Source organism: Oncorhynchus kisutch, linkage group LG2, assembly GCF_002021735.2.
Source record: "Oncorhynchus kisutch isolate 150728-3 linkage group LG2, Okis_V2, whole genome shotgun sequence".
In the NCBI taxonomy this organism is placed as follows: Eukaryota; Metazoa; Chordata; class Actinopteri; order Salmoniformes; family Salmonidae; genus Oncorhynchus; species Oncorhynchus kisutch.
Genome location: NC_034175.2, coordinates 18592547 through 18615179, shown reverse-complemented (window position 1 = coordinate 18615179; position 22633 = coordinate 18592547). Strand labels below are relative to the sequence as shown.

Genomic DNA, 22633 nt, shown 5'->3' with positions numbered 1-22633 from the left:
TTGTATCCTGCACATCTTCTATGCACCTGTAGTGACTCTCACAACATTTCTCATCATTCTGTTATTCTTTGTAGGAGCATTTGAGGCTGCATGATCATTAGCAAGGCCTTTTGCTCAAAAGTATATGATCGGTGACTTTATTAAGCATGCTACATGAATATAATTAAAATAAGTAGAATTGACATGTCTTGAAAAACTCAACTCCTTTTCATTAGTGTCTCAAACACATATTGAAAACACAGACTTGCAGTGAGCAGCAAATTGCAATGGAAACGTGGAAAATTGGAGTTAACTAACCACACTTCACAGATCAGTAGCTTGAAAGAGTTATTCGTCTCACAGTTATGCGAGTCACGAAAGAACAGAAAAATAAATCGATAATGTAAGGCCATATTTAATAGCATATTAGCACAATGCTAACATTTAAAAACACTCAAAGTGAAAACGCATACCCTTAGGCTATTACTGTATGTAGATGGCACTTGGATGAAAACTGGCTACCAAAAATCTATCAAATAAACCATATGTCACTTAGGCCTACAGAGCCACATGAGCTGCTGTAGAAGAAGTGGGGAACTCACAAAGTAGGCTTTACCAAACCACCAGTATGGAAACTGTTAGTGAAGCACAAGCCACACAGTAAGTCACCTCACAGTCTTTGACATCTGCCATCCCTAGCTTCCTATACTGATTACTAAACCACAAAAGCAAAACATAAAACACAGTAACTACCCTGAATGTGTGGCTGTTCTGTGAAAGAATATGCTGAAAGCACAGTCTTATAGTAATATTATTCCACCAAGACAACTTATTTTCATTAGAACTTAAGCCTGAGGAGAGGCCTCATACTGTGCTCAGGAGGGACATTTTTCTCTTTTAAATTCATTAGGCATTTAGCTGGAGCAACATTTGAGTTAATGCACAAGTCACGTTGTAAGGAAGTAACAAATCTTATATGAAAATCCAATGCCGGTGTTGGTTTGCCCTTACCCTTGGCTGATCAGTGGGCCGCAGTCAAAAAACAGGCGCAAGTTTAAAAAGACTCTTTAAAAAGCAGAAAGCACCAACAAGCACTTTGAATTGAATCCAAAAGACTCTCAGTTACAGTGGCACCCAGAGTATTCTAAGTCAAAGTTCAGGCATATTCCCAGTGAGAGGGGTCCAAACAAAGTGTGGTGTGTCCATCCTGCACACAACTGGTAGAAATGACAACTGCAGCAGAGCCCCTCACACTGGAGACCCACTCCCCAGGCTCACGTTCCCTCTGGACAACCAACCCCCCTTCCATCCCCTGGTCAACCACCATCCATTCCCTGGTCAACTCCCCCCCCCCCCCCCTCGTCCCCCCTGGGCAACCCCTTATCATACTCTTCCCAGGTCATCCTTTGCCCTAATATGCAGTTAGGCGGTGTAGATTATCAGATCCTCTATTAAACCCCCCCCCCCCCCCCCCCCCCCCCCCATTCCCTGGCCGGTACAAGTGCGTGTACATTCTCCCTTCGGATTCACAAGCTGCTGTAAGTGCAGTGGCAGCTGCCCCTACACACCTTTTGTTCCAACTGCCCCTCTCCTCTACCCCCTGTCATCTCCTCACACATGCTCAGCTGTTGAAAGGTTGGGCACACCGGACTAGTGCTGATCTATGCAGCCCCAAATCTGTAGATGTTCTGAAATGGTCTTTTGACCTATCTTTTCTGTTACACGTTGCGTGTAGTCACATATTTTGCCTCTAAAATTGCTATTGTGTCATGCAAGAAGGCAAAACTTTCAAGGGTACAACTGAAGGCTCTGACTTGATTAGCTATAATCTCACAATCAAGCCCAATTAAAAGCTGGAAAACTGGAGAAATATACACGAGAGTTGAGAAGTAATGCCATATGTACAAGTTGTCATTTGTGTCTGTTTTCAAGAATGACTCCGCTTCCCAAGGAGTAAATCTCAGGCTGTGCCCTATCATGACCTTCAAATCTCTGAGGGGGTCGAGAGGGTGTGGGAAATGGGAGGCCAGGAGTCTGTTGAACAGTTGTGTCGTTGAGTTTCCACAAAATACAGCAAATATCTTTATTGGTAAAGGCACGTCTATGTCCAGAACCCAACTGGTTAATAAAGGGTTGAAATGCTCATATCAATAACTCATATGGATACATCTGAGGGAAGGAAATGAAACGGCTCCCTTTGAGTATCAGAGAGGAAATATGCACATGGATGGGAAAAATGCACAACAGCCCTAAACACAACAAGACACTTTGAGGACACAATTACTTCCACAACAAACACCAGTGATTGGTAATGACCTTATCTCGCTGCCCCTCTCCAGGTTTTTCCCTTCCTCTCCTCTTATCGTCCATGTGCTAGTAAGGCAGACTGGGGCTCTCTATGTTGAACACATTGTGTTGGCCCATAGCCTAATAAGGGGATCCATGTGACTGCCTCCTCTCTTCCGGTGACTAATGTGAATGATGCCCAAGACTATGTGGTGCTGCTGGCCCACGTTTGGTGGTGGAGTATGGGCATCAAGAAGGGAGAGGGATGGTGGTAACGCTGCAGTATGGAGAGTATGGAGAGAATTAAAGAATGAAGGCATTTATTTTTTCCCTGAATAAAGTCACATACCAAATTGGCAAAGTCACAATACCAAATGTATCATTGAATTATTATGCTGAAAGATAGTGATGGGGGAAAAATAGTTTTGACAATATCACAAAATTATTTTGCGCTAGTTGGCTGTACCTGCACCAAAACTCCAGTATTTTTACTTTTTCCAAAACTCTCTCTTGTCCCTCTGTCGAAAAACATCTGGTGAGAAATATGTTTGGAACATCGAATCTCAATAAAGTCACAGTATCTGAACAGCAATACATATAGAATTGTGAGAATCCAAATACATATTGTATCGGAACCAACGTATCGTGATAATATCATATCGTAAGGTCCCTTGTGATACCCAACCATACTGGAAGGGACATTTTGTTTTAGAAAAGAACATGCAAATAAACATCCATAGAGCTCTTCCACTGCTCTGTGCTGAACAGCTAACCTAGGAGTCTAGATTCACGTCGCTCAGAGTCTACCTGAACGATGATTGAAAGGATCAAGTCTGTCTATCAGCACACTGACCGCAGCCCCTGTAATAAAGCAGGTTCTTTGCGCTACGGCTTTAGAGCACGCAGAGTAAAGCATCTGCTCCACTTACTCATTCATTGCTAGAGCTGTCTGGGCTGCATTAGCTTCCCACTCATGCTGCACAGAAGTTAACACACTTGACAAATGCAACACAGCATGTAGAAATGTTGAAACTGTTCCTTACTGTTCACAAAACAATGTCCAGACAGGATAGAATACTTTTACAATGCAAGACGTCACCGGTAGAATCCAGCTTTAAATTGTAGGTTAAATTTCCTTGCTAGCTTAGGCTACAGCTGAATTTAGTACCCTAGTACTTTGTTTGTGATAACCATAATGCAAAATATGCTGATTTCAAAGCTGATTGTCACCCAAAAAAACTATCTCGTCTACCTCGCCACCAAAAACTCATTAACTTCTTTGTCTCCCTTGCCTCCCGTCTGATTTACACTAGACTCCATAGCCACAAAGTCAGATTCCACAGCCACATTCTGCCTCAGCAAATGACCTCCTTACATTTCTTAAAGAGGCAGCGCACACATTTATAAAAGGTTAGATTGCTTCTTCTATGCAAATGTTTGTTTGTTTTACCCCTTTTCCGTGGTATACTACCAATTAGTTACAGTCCTGTCATGTCGCTGCAACTCTGGTACGGACTCGGGAGAGGCGATGGTCGAGAGCCAAGTGTCCTCCAAAACACAACTCAGCCAAGCCGCACTGCTTCTTGACACAAAGAAAGCCCGCTTAATCCGGAAGCCAGCCGCACCAATGTGTCGGAGGAAACACCATACACCTGGTGACCGTGTCAGCGTGCATTGCGCCTGGACTGCCACAGGAGTCGCTAATGCACGATGGGACAAGAACATCCCTGCCGGCCAAACCCTCCCCTAACCCGGGTGACGCTGGACCAATTGTGCGCCGCCCCATGGGTTCCCCAGTTGCGGCTATCTGCGGCAGAGCCTGGACTCGAACCAGGTTCTCTAGGGGCACACTTATTTTCTTGGCAACTGCTAGGAGAACATTACTTTATTGTACTGATCACTGAGGTGCCTTAGACCACTGTGCCACTCAGGAGGACATATGCAAATGTTGATGATCAGTACAATAAAGTAATGTTCTCCAAGCAGTTGCCAAGAAAATAGGTCTGTAGCCCCATGAAATCAGCTAAAAACAAGCTCAATAACTGCATGCACACAGTATTGAATAATATGCATTCACCTGTATTGTGAAGACCTATGCTACATCTTGATTTACCCTGTTTTAGCAATAGAGATTGACCATGTTGTTTTGTAGTTAAATAGTTTTTTACCAATGTCAAATCATTGTATAATTGATTCAATTAATGCATACATGACAAAAAAAATGTTTACAAACATTTGCAAATATAATGATACTGAACTCAAAAGATGCCCAACAATTGAACAGAACAGTAGCTGAGTTTATCTGTCGGTATCAAGTGCCATTCTGTGACTTGCTAATATACATTTTTTTTTACTATGGTACCGTTTTGGTATTTAGTATCATGATGGTATCGAGTATTGTGATACTAAACCTGTTATCGGTATCCAAGTCAAATTCTGGTATCTTGACAACACTAACTTACAAAGGACACTTTTAAAATAAAATAAAGGAATAGAAAATGAACCATGAAAGGTGTGTCTTTAGAAGGAACTCTCTGCTCTAACAGTATAATAGGAAATTCACAGATGCTTTGTTCAATACAAGCCCATTTGGTACTCTCTTTGTAAGTGACTAATAGATTTGTGAACAAACCTCATATGCTTTCAAGTGTTTGACAATGAATACCCTAATTATGCAAATCTGCTTCCTTCTCAGGGACCGCACAAAAATAACTAATAAAAATAAACTGCAGTACAGCATTTTAATTTCGTGACAATTGATATTACAATTGTGTCAACCATACCAACAATAACTTCTCAGTAACATGTGAAAACAATTTTCTCTAATGCATTATTATAGGGGAATAATCTGCAGGGTAAAAGTAGTAAACCCCTAAACCTCTGACCTGGGGTGAGACTTGACAGACATTCCTTCAGGGTTTGACCATTCAGAACAATTTTCAGTCCTAGGAGGCAACAGCTGCCACCAAGATATTTATGGATTCTCAAAAGAAAGACGCTAACACATCTGACCTAAACAGCCTTCCAACATCATTAACATTTAGTAACTAATATGATCTCATTCATGAATATCAACAGTGCTGGGAGAGAAAACCAGAGGACTTGACCCAAATTCTCTGAACAAGACTACTGTCCAACAACAACAACAACATGGATTTATGTTAGTGTCCCTCCCTGAAAGCCTTGCCTCATTCTCCTAATCAGGGGAAATTTGGTATCTCCCAGCCCTGGGAGCAGTCACAGCTAAAGGGTAGAGGTCAAGAGGAGCGGGACGAGTCCTAACAGACGTGTCAACCTGTTCCCTTCAGCCACGCCTCGCTCAGCTGCCACCACAAAGGGCCCCTGCCTTCACACACGGAGGCAGTCCCCAGCCACGACACTCGGAGACTACCACACACCAGATTGACCAACCTGGGAGGTGGCGGACATTTAGTCTAGGCTGAGACAGAATGAGACGTAACATGTATACGCAAAGGTTTATCAACAGCTCCTCACGAAGTTGTTTTGATTGTGAAAAGAGTAGGATATTTAAATAAAACCAATGCCTGTGGTCTCATTCTTTTGTAAAGACAAATAATGGAATCAATGTAAGAATAGAATCATGATATCAGCTCAAATTGAGCATATGTTGAAATCCAATTTCAGTATACTTGATGTTGATTATCTGTATGAATCTACTACAGCCTTCAGATTATACATGATCACTGGATAAAAAAAAGAAGTGACGAAAACAAGAAAGCATACAGTCCACATTCTAATCTGTGGTGATGGGTATTAGGCTTGGGCGGTATACCTTATACCGGGGTATTTGCAAATAGCCACAAGATGGTTTTTCAATACCATTGAAAAATGATTTATTTTAAGTTTCTTCAATACATTTTCATATTTGTAGCAATTTGTATTTTGTAAATACCTGCAGTCAACTTGTGCAATGCGTTAGGAGATAAAGCAGATTGCGTTCTTCATTTCACCTTATTTTATATTATGAAGCTTACCTTAGTTCCCCAGAACAGTTGAAACAGTCATGTGTGTGTTCGTAAATAGCACGAGAGAAAGCGGGAACAGATGAGTTCAGCTTTGCATTAACAGTGGTCGAGTTTTATAATGAAAGTCAGTGTTTTTTACTTCACATTTTTATTAAATACATTACTGCAACACAATCAGCAGAAAATAGCATCATTTTCATCAGATGACAAAAGAAGTGCAAAGCTACAGTGGGGAGAACAAGTATTTGATAACCTGCAAAATCGGCAGTGTTTCCTACTTACAAAGCATGTAGAGGTCTGTAATTTTTATCATAGTTACACTTCAACTGTGAGAGACGGAATCTAAAACAAAAATCCAGAAAATCACATTGTATGATTTTTAAGTAATTAATTTGCATTTTATTGCATGACATAAGTATTTGATCACCTACCAACCAGTAAGAATTCCGGCTCTCACAGACCTGTTAGTTTTGCTTTAAGAAGCCCTCCTGTTCTCTACTCATTACCTGTATTAACTGCACCTGTTTGAACTACCTGTATAAAAGACACCTGTCCACACACTCAATCAAACAGACTCCAACCTCTCCACAATGGCCAAGACCAGTGAGCTGTGTAAGGACATCAGGGATGAAATTGTAGACCTGCACAAGGCTGGGACGGGCTACAGGACAATAGGCAAGCAGCTTGGTGAGAAGGCAACAACTATTGGCGCAATTATTAGAAAATTGAAGAAGTTCAAGATGACGGTCAATCACCCTCGGTCTGGGGCTCCATGCAAGATCTCACCTCGTGGGGCATCAATGATCATGAGGAAGGTGAGGGATCAGCCCAGAACTACACGACAGGACCTGGTCAATGACCTGAAGAGAGGTTCTGCTTTTCTGATGTATCAAATACTTATGTCATGCAATAAAATGCAAATTAATTACTTAAAAATCATACAATGTGATTTTCTGGATTTCACAGTTGAAGTGTAATTACAGACCTCTACATGCTTTGTAAGTAGGAAAACCTGCAAAATCGGCAGTGTATCAAATACTTGTTCTCCCCACTATATGTGGCTGGCAGCCACACAAGTAAATGAGTTTACAATGAAAAAGCAAGGTATTTTTTTCCAAAACAATGCATGGCCATCATATTTCTAATGTTTAGGCCTATCATAGAAAGAATGCAGACAGCTACATTTCCTAATGTTTTGCTTAAAGATAATCTTGCATTTTCCCAGAGAAAAATTGGTTGGCTACACTGGAAAAATTATAGAGAAAAGTAGCTACACATTATGCTGTCTGCTGATAAAATGCCAGCAAAATATTTAATGTGTTTTATATTTTTTTCCTGCATGAAAAATGCATAATTATGTTTTAGCAAGTTACAATTAGGGGTAGTGTTATCTAAGTAAGTGGCTGAATTAATAAGGTGACAGGGCATCATATTGTGTTAGCTTTCTGCCATGTTTGAGAAGTCAAAGCCCTTTGGATGAGGGTTTTGTACATCTGCCACTGCCATCTTGATTTCCTTTGCCCTAGAAACTCCAGTCAGACACAGTGTGTAGACATCCTGCTGGAGAGCCAGTGCTGTTCTTCCTTCAGACAAGCATGCATCTGAACTTTGTTCATTTTGCACAATGTCTCTCGTTCACATTCGCTTGTAAAATGTCCAAACTCACCAAAAACGACATGTGGTAGCTCCTACATATATGTAGAACTTTATGAGCCGGTTTGCCTGTCTTTGCAATTGGTTTATTTTCATTTTTCGCTCATTATCAAATTTTGCTAGCAGCCTTCATGGTAATTCGCCATTACTTGTGCTAATTTTGTTAGCATTCTGGGAATAGACGCCCAATGTGCTTTTTTTGGTGCCCTCTTGTGTACTAAGCCTGTAATACTGTAAATCTCAAGGTGAGAGAAGGACGGTATGAAGATATGACAATTTGGATACCGCCCAACCCTAATGTATATTTCTAGCCATTAGATTCAAAGGGAAAGTATTGTCCTAGAAGATTCAAAATAGGATTTAACAGAAGAGGAAACCTGTGCTTTTTCAGTAAACCTTTTTCATATTGGGTACAGAAGTCTGTCCTTCAAAGCACCATGGACTGGTATGGACCACAAGACCTGTGCTAGATGACTACTTCGGTATTTAAGATGGAGGCAGCTGACCCCAAGGGAAAATAAGACTGGGGGGGTATATGAGCTGCTCGGAATGGCACGGCGCAACATGTCCCAACTGTCAATGCACACAATGCAGATGAGGCGCTGTGTTGTGCACAAACAAATCACCCAGGCAACGAGACGTTTGATGTACACAGTGGGACGGAGAGGCCTCCACACAAACACCTCCCTTCCTTATCCCCCATCTAGCACGACACACAGACACACACACACACACACTCTCAGAAACAGCTGACGTTTTAACAGACTTCTAACAGCTGACAGACTACAGGTGGGTCAGAGGGGACCCTTTGTAACCCCCCTTCCTCTCCTCTTAGTCCCCAGCTCCATAATTCCTCTGAGCTGCACACACACACACAGACAGGCACACAGAGTCCCATTTCCACACCTGTTGTGACTCCATAGGAATTGTACTGCATGAAAAACCCAGCTTTACCAGTAACCACCCGTCCAACTCAGTTGACCTCGCCATCTCTAACCCACCTATTCTCTGGACCTTTAAAAAGAGCTTTATGACCTGACAGCATGTGTTGGAGAGGCTTGGTTTGACCATGCGGCTCAGTGTGTGGGCACTGTGTACAGTATGTAAGAGCAGCAACACATGCTACTCTGGTGTCGACTATAACTATGGCACAAGCAAACCCGCTAAGCTCCTTTGCTGCTTCCCTTACGGATGTCCTCAGTGGTATTACCAAACAGCAAGACCACAATGGAAATAAATCATTGACTACAGTTTAAATCCACAATCATTTCTCAATGTTTTTATGTAATCTGTAGACAATGTTACTTGATGCCCTATTTTGCATTACATTTTTGCTTTCGATTATTAAATAATACATTAATTACAGGTATACAAGTAAGATGTTCTTAACCTTCTCAGGAGCATATAAGGCTGACACACACAATGAAGTTCACATTCAAAATAGAATGGACAACAGTGGCCTTATGAGAAAAGAATGTCCAAAATGCAGCAAGATGCCAGTTTTACAGGTAGTGGTAGGTCAAAGCAGCTGAAGGGGCCTTGGGCTGCAGTTAAACTACCAGTGGATGCAGCGCTATTCTTACAGGGAGCTGTGATCACAGAGTATCTAGGGTGACAGACTGACTGAAAGGCTCGTGAAAGTTGAATTGTGAGGGAATGCTGTCTTCATATTTAGGACAAGTAGACCGTTTGTAAAGGGGTAAAGCTCTAGAAGAGAGGGGATTTGAAAGCACAGCACTTCTTGGGATTGGATGGGAAAACCAACCATGGGTTGAAGAAAATAATTTAGGATTTAGGTATTCTTGCTGTGTGTGCAAAATGGAGCAGAACTCTCTCTCACTCTTGTCACTTACCTTCTCACCCTCCAATTTCTCCATCTATCCTTGCTGAATCTCTTCCATTTTCTCCCACTATTTTTCTTCCTCTCCATACTTCTCTATTTCTCTTTCTTTCTGAAGGAAATTAGACAGTTAGCTTTCAGCTGTACTGTGATAACCATTTCAATTATATAAACAATAGCCAGACTCCTCCAGAGGAAGGAGTGGTTAAGATTCACTTGGAGTGTCGAGGCCAAAGCGCACATGGAAGCTGACTTGTAAACACATGTGTGTTTGAAAGTGAGTGTGTGTGTGTCTCAGTGGATAGATGTCTCTGTGTGTGCACATATGACTGTGTGTGGGATAAAGAGCATAAAGAGGCCTGGGAGAGAGAGAGGTGAGGACGAGTCAGTCAGCAAACACGCTGAAATGAAATGTTATCTAATACATGGAGAGGAACGGTGAGGCTGCCGGTTAAAAATAGTGTATTTTTCTCACCATCTATAACGTCACTGCATTTGCCCCATGGCAAACTAACTGACCACCTGCATTGCTATAGTCTGGACGCCTATTGAATTAGAATTCAATGGATTTCCTGTGGGATTGCATTGTGGTGAATAGGGGAAAGGTTTTGAGAGTCATAAGATGGGTTTCCATCGAACTGGAAAAATTCATAAGAATATTTTAAAAATCTGCATAAAAACAATATGCTCCAGAGATGTGTTTCCATCAAAATTGACTATTTGCGGATAAAAGGCTGTGTTTGATGACGTTGCGCACATAAAAATTACTTTTGCGGTTATACTCCCATGTACCGGAATTTAAAAAAAAAGTTAAATGGGTTTCCATCGCATTTTCTACTCTACTGACGGTTTTGTCACAACAAATGTAGAGTTATATAGCGAATGTGCCAACTATGGTATTGGCATGTGCGCCTAAGCCAAAAGCTCGCAGATACAGTGTGGGTATAGCCAACATGATGAGATTATTATGGACAAAAGAGCGAGATTGTTGTACTTGTCAAATGGCAGCCAAACATCAAACTCTATTTGTCACATGCCCCGAATACAACACGTGTAGACCTTATTATGAAATGCTTACTTTACAAGCCATTAACCAACAGTGCAGTTCATGATCAGTTAAGAAAATATTTACCAAATAAATAAAAGTTACAAATAATAAAAAGTAACAATAAAATAACAATAGCGAGGCTGTATACAGGGGGTACCGGTACTGAGTCAGTGTGCGGGGGTACAGGTTATTTGAGGTAATTAGTAAATACAGGTAGCAGTGAAGTAACTATGCAGATATTAAACAGCGAGTAGCAGCAGTGTAGAAAACAAAATGGAGGGGGGGGACAATGTAAATAGCCCAGTGGCCATTTGATTAATTGTTCAGCAGTCTTATGGCTTGGGGGTATAAGCTGTTAATGAGCCTTTTGGTCCTAGACTTTGCGCTCCGGTACCGCTTGCCACGTGTGTCACGATTCTTCAAAATTGAACCCAGAAGCAGACCAGGACAAGGAGAGTAGGAAGAAGGTGAGTATTTATTTACAAGTGAATGTGAATGGGTAGATATATCCAGGTGGCGTAGCGGGCAGCGGTGGTGAGTTGATGGGAGTAAATAGGTGGATCCAATGGGGAAGCGGAATCCTCCGACGACCAGGCGGGAATGGGGTAAATGATCCGGGTGAGTAACTGAAGACAGAACAAACGGAGGTAAGTTTAAGGCAAGCAAGACGTACAAAACAACAAAACAAATTCTATCCAACTTGAGGCTGATACTATGGCACAACATACTGTTCATGGCTAACGATCCGGCAGGGAATGGTTGTCAGGTCCGGGCTTATGAAGAGGAGAGATGATGATCAGGACCAGGTGTGCAGATAGCTGATGGGATACAGGTGCGGGTAATCAGAACTCCCAACTGGCTACATTGCCCGGCAACCAGACAGGGTGCGTTCCAGGACGCCGGAAAAAACACTCCAGGACAGAACACTGGCAAATCTCAGACTCAGGAAACGGGATTCGTGACAACGTGGTAGCAGAGAAAACAGTCTATGACTTGGGTGACTGGAGTCTCTGACAATTTAAAATGGGCTTTCCTCTGACACTGCCTATTTTATAGGTCCTGGATGGCAGGAAGCTTGGCCCCAGTGATGTACTGGGCTGTACACACTACCCTCTGTAGCGCCTTACGGTCAGATGCCGAGCAGTTGCCATACCAGGCGGTGATGCAACCGGTCAAGATGCTCTCGACAGTGCAGCTGTAGAACTTTTTGAGGATCTGGGGACCCATGCCAAATATTTTCAGTCTCCTGAAGGGGAAAATGTTTTGTTGTACGCTCTCCACGACTGTCTGTGTGTTTGGACCATGATAGTTCGTTGGTGATGTGGACACCAAGGAACTTGAAACTCTCAACCCGCTCCACTACAGCCCCATCGATGTTAATGGGGGCCTGTTCGGCCCACCATTTCCTGTAGTCCACGATCAGTTCCTTTGTCTTGCTCACATTGGAGGGAGAGTTTGTTGTCCTGGCACCACACTGCCAGTTCTCTGACCTCCTCCCTATAAGCTGTCTCATCATTTTTGGTGATCAGGCCTGTTGCGTCGTCAGCAAACTTAATGATGGTGTTGGAGTCATGATTGGCCACACAGAGGGGACTAAGTACACACCCCTGAGGGGCCTCAATGTTGAGAATCAGCGTGGCAGACGTGATGTTGCCTACCCTTACCACCTGGGGCCGGCCCGTCAGGAAGTCCAGGATCCAGTTGCAGAGGGAGGTGTTTAGTCCCAGGGTCCTTAGCATAGTGATGAACTTCGTGGGCACTATGGTGTTGAAAGCTGAGCTGTAGTCAATGAACAGCATTCTCACAGTTTTCCTTTTGTCCAGGTGGGAAAGGGCAGTGTGGAGTGTGATTGAGATTGAGATTGCGTCATCTGTGGATCTGTTGGAGCGGTATGCGAATTGGAGTGGGTCTAGGGTTTTCTGGAGGATGCTGTTGATGTGAGCCATGACCAGCCTTTTAAAGGACTTCATGGCTACCAACGTGGGTGCTACGGGGCGGAAATCATTTAGGCAGGTTACCTTCGCTTCCTTGTGCACAGGGACTATGGGGGTCTTCTTGAAACATGTAGGTATTACAGACTCGGACAGGGAGAGGTTGAAAATGTCAGTGAAGACATTTGACAGTTGGTCCGCGCATGCTTTGAGGACATGTCCTGGTAATCCGTATGGCCCGGCGGCTTTGTGAATATTGACCTGTTTAAAGGTCTTGCTCACATAGGCTACCAAGAGCATTATTACATAGTCATCCAGAACAGCTGGTGCCATCGTGCCTGCTTCAGTGTTGTTGCCTCAATGCGAGCATAAAAGGCATTTAGCTCGTCTGGTAGGCTCGCGTCACTGGGCAGCTTGAGTCTGGGTTTCCGTTTGTAGTCCGTAATAGTTTTCAAGTCCTGCCAAATCCAACGAGCATCAGAACCGGTGTAGTAGGATTCAATCTTAATCCTGTATTGACATTTTGCTTGTTTGATGGTTCGTCTGAGGGCATAGCAGGATTTCTTATAAGCGTCCGGATTAGTGTCCCGCTCCTTGAAAGCGGCAGCTCTAGCCTTTAGCTCGATGTGGATGTTGCCTGTAATCCATTGCTTCTGCTTGGGATATGTACATACGGTCACTGTGGGGATGATGTCGTCGATGCACTTATTGATGAAGCCAATGACTGAGGTGGTATACTCCTCAATGCCATTGGATGAATCCTGGAACATATTCCAGTCTGTGTTAGCAAAACAGTCCTGTAGCGTAGCATCCGCGTCATCTGACCACTTTCGTATTGAGCGAGTCACTGGTATTCCCTGCTTTAGTTTTTGCTTGTAAGCAGGAATCAAGAGGATAGAATTATGGTAGATTTGCCAAATGGAGGGCGCGGGGGGGGGGGGGGGGGGGGGGGGCTTTTATGAATCTCTGTGTGTGGAGTAAAGGTGGTCTAGAGTTTTTTGGTTGCACATGTGACATGCTGGTAAAACTGTTGTCAAACTGATTTAAGTCTGCCTGCATTAAAGTCCCCGGCCACTAGGAGCATCGCTTCTGGATGAGCATTTTCTTGTTCGTTTATGGTCTTATAGAGTTGGTTGAGTGTGGTCTTAGTGCCAGCATCAATCTGTAGTGGTATATAGACGACTAAGAATAATATATATGAGAACTCTCTTGGTAGATAGTGTGGTCTACAGCTTATCATAAGGTACTCTACCTCAGGCGAGCAATACCTTGAGACTTCTTTAATATTAGACAGCTGTTATTGACAAATAGACACACACCCCCACCCCTCGTCTTACCAGACGTAGCTTCTCCTTTGTTCTGCCGGGGCATGGAAAATCCCACCAGCTTTATATTATCCGTGTCCACAACTCGGTGAAACATAGGATATTAAAGTTTTTAGTTGGAGGACCACACAGACTTGCCACCGCCATTCCACGCATATTTAATTTTATAGACACAAACAGATCCCACCTTATTTTGTTTGGTCTACATTTGGAAAGTTGACCAACAAATTAGCTGTTTCCATCAGGCATGTCGTGACATTTTTTATCCGACATGTACTTTACTCGCATAAAAAGGTTGGATGCAAACCTGGTTATAGACTGTATTTCAGTGGTCCAAAGGCTGTATTATGATAAGTCGTCTGCCATTTCAAAACTTGTTCCATGGTAACATCAGATTGCCCTTCCCAGTTGTTGTCCACACTACTCAGATTGCTGCTGGAGATCAGTACCAGACCAGCATGCTCTCACACACACAAAATGGGAAGTGTGTCACTTTGGAAGGGTGGAGAGGGGATTTTGTACTCTCCCTCTCTATCTCTGACTCACTGGAACCATTCCCAGCTCTGGGTAATGGCTGCTTCACAAGAGAAAAGGAATAAGCCAGTCATCTTCCCTCCCAACGTAAACTAACACACCCTGCATGGAGAGCACGGCTAACTCAAAGAGCCCTGTGCAGATGGCCCTGTTACTGTACAACCATAAAACTATACCACACCCGAGTGAGGAAAGGGTGATATACATTCAATTGAGGGCACAACTTACAGCATATGCCGTAAATCAGTGACATGAGAAATGTAAGACACAGGTTTGGGAGGAATAAGATGGGAGGGGAGTTTGGAAAAGATGAAGACCAAGTAATGGCAGGAGTTGAGATCAAAGGGAAAGAGGGAGAGAAGAAGAAGGAGAAAGGTGTGTGAGAGGCGGAGGTGTAGTATTTCAGCTCCTGGGCCGGGCGCTTGCCGTTTCAGCTGTGCCGAAGTGATGGCCAGCCCCTGCTCTCGCAACACTGTAACCCTGTCAGCACAGCGGCATAGCTGGCGCTTGGTCTCACTCGCTCTTTTTCTCTTTCAGTCTCAAAGTTGGGATTATTATAGTTCTCTACAGTTGTGGAAGTCTCTTCTCTCCCTCTTCCTTTCTACTTTTGTCTCTCTCCTGGATGATTTTGAACTCTCGTAACAATGACAGACCTTCCCACTGTACTTGAAGTTTTCACATTGTCCAATGGATTCAGCTGCATTTTCCAAAGAACACAGGTTGGTTTTCCCAAAGGTCTCATCCAATACTCTGATTAAATACAGTTCACTGGTGGTCGCTGATCCTGATCCAAAGTCCTGTCCCCTTACATTAAATCTAACATTACCTGAATACACTGGTTCAGGTTAGTTATGAACCATGTTTGTTAGGGAACCGCTGTGAGGAAAGGGGACAAGACCACCACCATAATTACTCTGCATTGAGGGAAGATGGCCTCTTTCTGGTTCCTCTAAAAAGCTCCTCCATTTGTGCACAACTCAATAGATTTTCTAAATACTGTTCTCATTACCTCGTTTCTTTGACATATTTTCTGTAGAAAATGACAGAAAAGGCTTGCCTGATTTGAACTGAATGAACACAAAATGTAATTACATTGACACCAGTCAAGGTCACGCTGGCCCCAGTGTGGTGTAGTGTAACACTTAGTAGTGTGTAGTGTGTTCCAAATCCTTGCTCATCTCAGACTCAATTGTTAATGATAATCTTGCATATATGTACAGCTAAGTTGCATTTAGCCTATGTAGGTTGTGATGTCTTGATCCCACCGCCCCTTGATCCCACCAAAGACCCCCACAAAAGCCCATTCGGTTGGCTTTATGCAAGATTACCCTTTCTATTCGCAAAGAGTATATTAAGAGGAGAGAAATTCGACTTAATCTGGATAAAGCCTCTGGCAAAACAACTGAGTGATAGAGAAGAACAATGAAAACAAAAGGATATGGACACCGTCATGAAACGGAATGAGGGAGTTTTAATATACTCCTACAGATTTCATAATCCCAGATAAAAATACATGTTACGTGCATTCATCATTTTGATTTATTCATCTGTTTCTACCTACTAGCCAAAAGGAGGTCAACCCAGATTTCAATGTTTTGCTCCAAAGCTGTATATTTCAAGAAATGTCTTTAGAGGCGGATTGGATAAATGTAGTGCTCTGAGCAGACTATTTTTTGGAGAAAACCAACAACTGCGTGTAAGGATTTACCATTCATTTTTTTCTCTTCAGCTATATTTTTATGAAACAGATCCTCATGGATTGATCACTCTAAGCTATAACCTGATGCATGATTGACATACATATAGAAACATGGTGCGCAAACCAATCACAAGACAATGGTATCTGATGATAAACCAACTTTTGAAGAACTGTTGAGATGGGTCATTTCAGTGAATTTAGCTGCCCTTACAAGAACCACGGAAGATCTCTTCATCTTTAGGAGTCCATCTAATCAATGTGAGATGTTAACATGCTAACTAATGCTGTTACTGCAATAAGGATCAAGTGTGACCATTTAGAGCTGAGACATACATAAAAAAAAGAAACATGTTATTTTAGCTATGGTAGACTAATGGCTCCAGTGAGAATTGATGAATGCTACAGTATAACAAATGAATAGGGAATCATTGGTATGCTTTTATGACCGGCAGTTCAATGGAACGCTAATCGCTATACCATTTATGGCTTTAAGTCTATGGTTGAATTCTAAGCAGAGATTTGGAACCTAACTTCCCCATCAAGACGCGAGCAGCTGTTATTTTTGTTGTAAGCTGACACCGGTGGTCGCACAAAAGCAACCACCTCGTTTCAGGGAACTAGTTTTTCAGTGACACCAGTCAGTTCTCATAGTTGTTCAGTTCAGAGAACGGATGTAACAGGTTCAAATGCTCATGAGATTACTCTTTGGTGTGTTGGAGCTGTTGCGAAGTTCTACATGCTCGGGTCGAAGGTGTTTGAACCTCCGCTAGAGAGCAAGCAGCCGTTTCAAGTTTTTAAAAAAGGTCTTCAGCTGTTTCTCACTGCTATTCGGGTTATTTCATAACATTCAATCACCTATGCTTATTCAAAATGACCAAGAAAGGTGGGTGGGAATCAAATCTGAAGGGTAGTAAAAGATGCAAAATGAGAGCCTCAAATAGCCTACCTACAATCGTGTTGAGAATATGTCAATCCTCTCTACTTCACCTTTAGATTGGGGATATGCCAAGAACCACCCTTTGGTAATTAGAATAAGACCATCAGACCGTTACCAGAATTTTGACTTCGACACAGATACCAGGTTTAGAATCACAAAACTCGATACCAAAATGATACGTCAAAAAAATAAGGTTATTAGCCAAAGTCACAGAATGGCACTTGATCCAGACCTTTTGAGTTCAATATCATTACATTAGATTATTTTTACTTTGTTTACCACATAATAGTAATAATTCATTTGAATGGTAAATCTCTAGTCCATTGATAAACTAGGTAAATCAAGATGTAGCCTAGGCCTATACACAATACAGGCAAATCATATTCAATAGGAATGTGTGTATGAGTTGAATTATTGAGCTTGTTTGGCTGATTTCATGGGGTTACAGAATAAAAACAATATGTCCACCTTCCATTTGGAACTTATAAATCACTGATCTGGCTTTCAAGTCTGTCTATGAAAATGCAATTTTTGTTAGATTTAACTAGAACCACACATAATACACATTCACTATTAATGACTAACTTCTTGTAGCATGCATTATAGAAAAGTATCACAGGTCTCACAAACAATCTCTCAAGCACAAGCCCAGGTGCTAGTAAGTTAGTGATGGGGTGGATACAAATCGATAGTTACATATCGGGATATGATTTGACACTATATTGTATCGTTTTGACAATATAGCAATATCATTTTGCACTAGTTGGCTGTACCTGCACCAAAACACATGTATTTTCCCTTCATAGCTCGTTCTCCATCTTATTTTTAAATAGGAAGTCAATTTGCTTCAAGCACTTTTATTCATATAACTGATCAAAACAATATGTTTGGAACATCAAATCGCAATAAAATCACAGTATTAAATCGTAATAGATATTAAATTGTGAGTCACAATACATATCGTATCGCCGCCTAAGTATTGTGATAAAATCGTAAGGTCCCTGGCAATTCCCAGCCCTATATATAGTGAGTAGCCATCTAATCTTTATACTTTAAGTTTAGCCAACTTGGATCTATTTGCTAGCTAACAAGGTAGAACAGTTGAAATGTTATGAACACACCCTTCTGTCTGTCTCCAACTGTTTGGACAGCATGCTAGCCCATCCACTTTGTTCAGAAGTTGAAATCAAGTGACCTAACTTATTTCTCAGAATGAGAATGAGTTGCCAATTCCTTACATAAATTATGCTTTTTATGGTTATTGCACATTTATAAAACACAGACTAGACAGCTGGCATAACAGTCATTGGTTAAAATGTTGCTAGCAGTTTCTGTTAGTCGTGTCTGCTCTGCATGCATGGAGTTGAGACATGCAAATGGTATCGTTAGAAAGGTTCACTTCTCCTCTATTACAGTACAATAATCTCTCAATGTGTTTCGGTGTCCATATGACCAATTCTGATGGACCAAACCTCAAATGCAAATAGAGAGTTGAAACCGCTTGTCAGAGAGGAAGAAGTGATCTCTCATCTTTGTTGTTGTGAGTGGCAGGGGCTTGGTATGTGAGTAAAAGGTGCACAGAAGGAGCAGACGAGGCAAGGCCAAAAGGACAACATGAGAACAAGCGGACAAACACTCATCAAAATAAAAACTTGATTCTTGCAATATAGGCATTTGAAATATTGCGCTAAAACCTAAATTAGAAATAATCTAAGCCCCGAATCCCAGCCCAAACTGATCAACAACATTTGAATAGAAGAAGCAATCTCTTCTTCTATAAAAAAAAGTGCGCTGTCTCTGTAGTTAAGACCCATGACATCACACACACACACAGTTCAAGGCTCCAGCAAAGACAATATTGGCTGGGAGAGACAAAAAGTGAATTAATCAAGTATTTGGTGAAAATCTGCGTTATGGTTTGCATATTACCACAAACAAGGTACTAGGTAAGTGAATTGATGTTAGCTTCAACTGTAAGCTGGCAAGGGAAGATAGTCTCCAAAACTGGAAGCTACTGATACCATCTTCTTGCATTGTAAGGTGTTCTCACCTGTAATGGACATTGTTTTGTGAACAGTAATTAACGGTTTCAACATTTCTAAGTGTGTATACTTCTGTGCAGCATAAGTGGTGATGCAGCCCAGACTACCAGTGAGAACAGTGGTTCCGCAGGATAGGCTAAAGCTAGCAAAGAGTAAGTGGAGCATGCACGGTGCTCTCGTGCTATAAGGGGACATCGGCTGCGCTGATAGACTTAATGCTCTCTCAATCAGTAGACAACGGGAGACACATTTGACAGAAGTACCGAAAGCAACAAATTCTAGTACCGAACCGTTTCATGTTCTATTATCGAAAAAGTACTTTAGTTTCAGCATACTGTGCAAAACTAGTTACCACTGATCGGTAGAGAATCTCAGGCTCCAGCACGATCACCATCAACCTGCTCCACTCCATTGTCCAAACCACTCATCCCTAAGCGGGCACTTCAGATCTCCACCTCTCCCAGAGCATCCTAACTCCTCCACTGGCCCACTCCATCCCCCTCTTTCCTTCAGGGACCGTAGGGCCTAGTTGACCGACCCCTGACCTCTGGACTGGAGGCCTTACTCTCTCCGCTGTGCCTCTCTGCACATAACCTTAATTGATGTTTAACCCCTGAATCAGCTGCTAATGATGGCTCAATTAACAGCTTGCTGGAGGAGAGATTAGTCCTGGGGTAAGTAAAGAATTTTCTGCCCTATAGCCGAGGAGAAGCAGAGCTCACTGGGCTTTAATCCTTGGAGGGATGGTTGGGAGACAAAGGTTGCCAGGACTGCTTCCCACATTACACCTCTGTAGGTCTTTGCCCTGTGTGGAGATCCTCTGGCTGCAATTTCAGGATGAAGCATTGAGGGGAGGCCATTTTGAAATTACATGGAAAGAAAGGGGATGGAGGTGAAGCTTGCCAGTATACTTCTCACTTTAAGCGACTGTTGGTCTTAGCCATGATGAACAGCACTGTTGGCTTGTGGCTCCATTAAGCGAAGAGAGTGACATTTCTTTCCCGTATAGTGTGCTGGAGCTGGAGTAAAGTGAGGCCCTGTGATGATTGAATCACAGCCATAATGGCAGAAGGTAGGACCCTGCTGTGCAGCGGAGTTCTTCCTGCTCTCCACACACAGTGTGGGAAAAGCAGTGGGCAAAGCTGCCCTGGAATAAAGGAACACAAAAGAGGCCATGAAACGATCACGGCGAAAGCACACACTCCTTATGTGACACTTGATATGACTAAAATGCTCTCATTCTTTCCAAAGCTGTTGGTTTGTTACAGGTGGAACAATTTTTTTGGGGGGGGGCGTGACAATAAGCAGAGGCTATAGTTATCTGACCTGACTGAAGTGAAGATAAGATGTCTTCCATCGCAATAGAGCGAGATAACATGAGGTCAGCTGTAAGCCGGTGTATGGGGGTTCAGACAGACATTTAACTTGAACTATCCAGGCATTATTTCAGCCTAGGGTTAGGCAGTGATTAAATCACATCAATATTTGTGTCAGGCAAGGGGTCGCCAGTACACCATTGATTGTCCCAGAGATTAGTGCTTAATTGAAATTACACTGTAATTGGAGGAGAGAAGGCTTTGACCAAAAGAATGTTCTGGGCAGCAGATTTAGGCTATGCTGATCACTTGCTCTTTAGTCTAATCTATAGATTGCTAGACCACCACTTCTATCCCTTCTTAAGTATCCTTACTCTCTCTGTGTCTCTGTCATTCCCTCCCTTCCTACACAGATGCTCACGCCAAAACAAATATTTTACAAACACACACGTACCACACATAAAAATACAGTAATTGTATGGGCACATACTCAAACACTTACATGAAAACATATTCAGTCATTATTCCATACAGACTGCCACATGTGAGATGTCTGAAGAGCACAATAGCTGACCATCTGTGTTTGCAATTCAGCAGGAAGCTGCAGCATGAGAGGATGATTGTTATTCCTTGGAGACTGAGTTAACAAGAGGAATCTTCTTTTTTTGACTGAAGCCACCATGTGGCATGGCTATTCTGAGGGCGCCATATAAACATGATGTTTTTACTTGTGTAATTACAGTGCTATTACATAGGTATAAGACCAACTTAATCTAAAGTGTTACCCATTTGACCTTAATATAACTTAAGTTAGATTTTCGAGTTGCCCGTTATTAAATAGTAAGAGACTTCTCTGGCAGAGGCTAGTAGGATGCCCCCTTGCTTGCAGTCAGCTTCTCAAGCACACGAAAGGCTTTTACTTTGCTGAGCCTAAAAGTTATTTGTTGCTAAAGCCTTTCACTGTTTGAGGAGAAAGTACACTAGTCTACTTACACTCAATCTGCCAGTTTATGCCGTGTGTAGCCTAGCAGCAGGTAGCCTAGTGGTTAGACCGTTGGACTAGTAACCGAAAGGTTGCTAGATAAAATACTCGAGCTGACAACATGAAAATCTGTCGTTCTGCCCCTGAACAAGGCAGTTAACACATTGTTCATAGGCCGTCATTGAAAATAAGAATTTGTTCTTAACTGACTTGCCTAGATAAATAAAGATAAAATAAATGAAAGTGTGTGTGCATGTTGAGAAAGAAAGAGTGTGCAAATCATCCAATTGCAATACCCAAACACTTTAAACTATTTCATGACATCCTCCTGTGGCACATGTGGGAATGATGGTGGGAGCCTCTAATGATGTCAAAATTGAGGCCAGCACATGAGACTCATGAGGGCCAGTGTCTTCCAGAAAGACAAGAATAGATAAGGTAGGGGAGCTGTAAGGGGGAGGGGTGTTAAGCTCCCATTAGCTCTGACATCTTGACAATGTCAGAGACAGCAGAGTTATTTTGTATTGTTTGGAATACCCAGTCCATGGCACTGGTCCTGACCCATAGCGTCTCAACGATGAAAACAGATTAGCCTTTATCTGGGTGAAAAGTATAATTTACCTTTTCTTATTTGTTTCTGATCGTGTTCCCGGTCTTACCTGTAAGTACTCCTCAGCGGGAAACACAGGGGCATGTCCTTATGGGGACAGCTCATTGTCCTGTAATCTCCTACTCGGTCTCTGACTGCTCTGAGGCTTGCCAGGGCTGGTGAGAACCACTATCTGGACTGTGTCCCTGAGGACCCTGTCTCTGCCATGTGACACCCTGACGGGAATCACAACGTACACTATACCTGCCTGCATAACTGAAACACTCATCAGTTTATGCCCCTCATTTGTGGGGGGAGGGCAAATACATTAATACATTTAATCCCACAAGTGAGACACTGAACTGTCACATATTGAGGTTTAGGCAGAGCATTAATTCAAATCACTAGACTTCCTATGTTACTGTAAAAACAACATGCCAGGGTAATGGAAAAACTGACAGAATATAATTTCTCCATCAAAGAATA

General features: G+C 42.4%; 1 protein-coding gene across 12 annotated transcripts in view; it reads right to left on the bottom strand.

Annotated features, from left to right (window-relative positions):
- The window catches only part of mef2d (myocyte enhancer factor 2d), a 77557-nt gene that overhangs the window by 53737 nt on the left and 1187 nt on the right, over positions 1 to 22633 (bottom strand). The gene's annotated exons all lie outside the window — the stretch shown is intronic.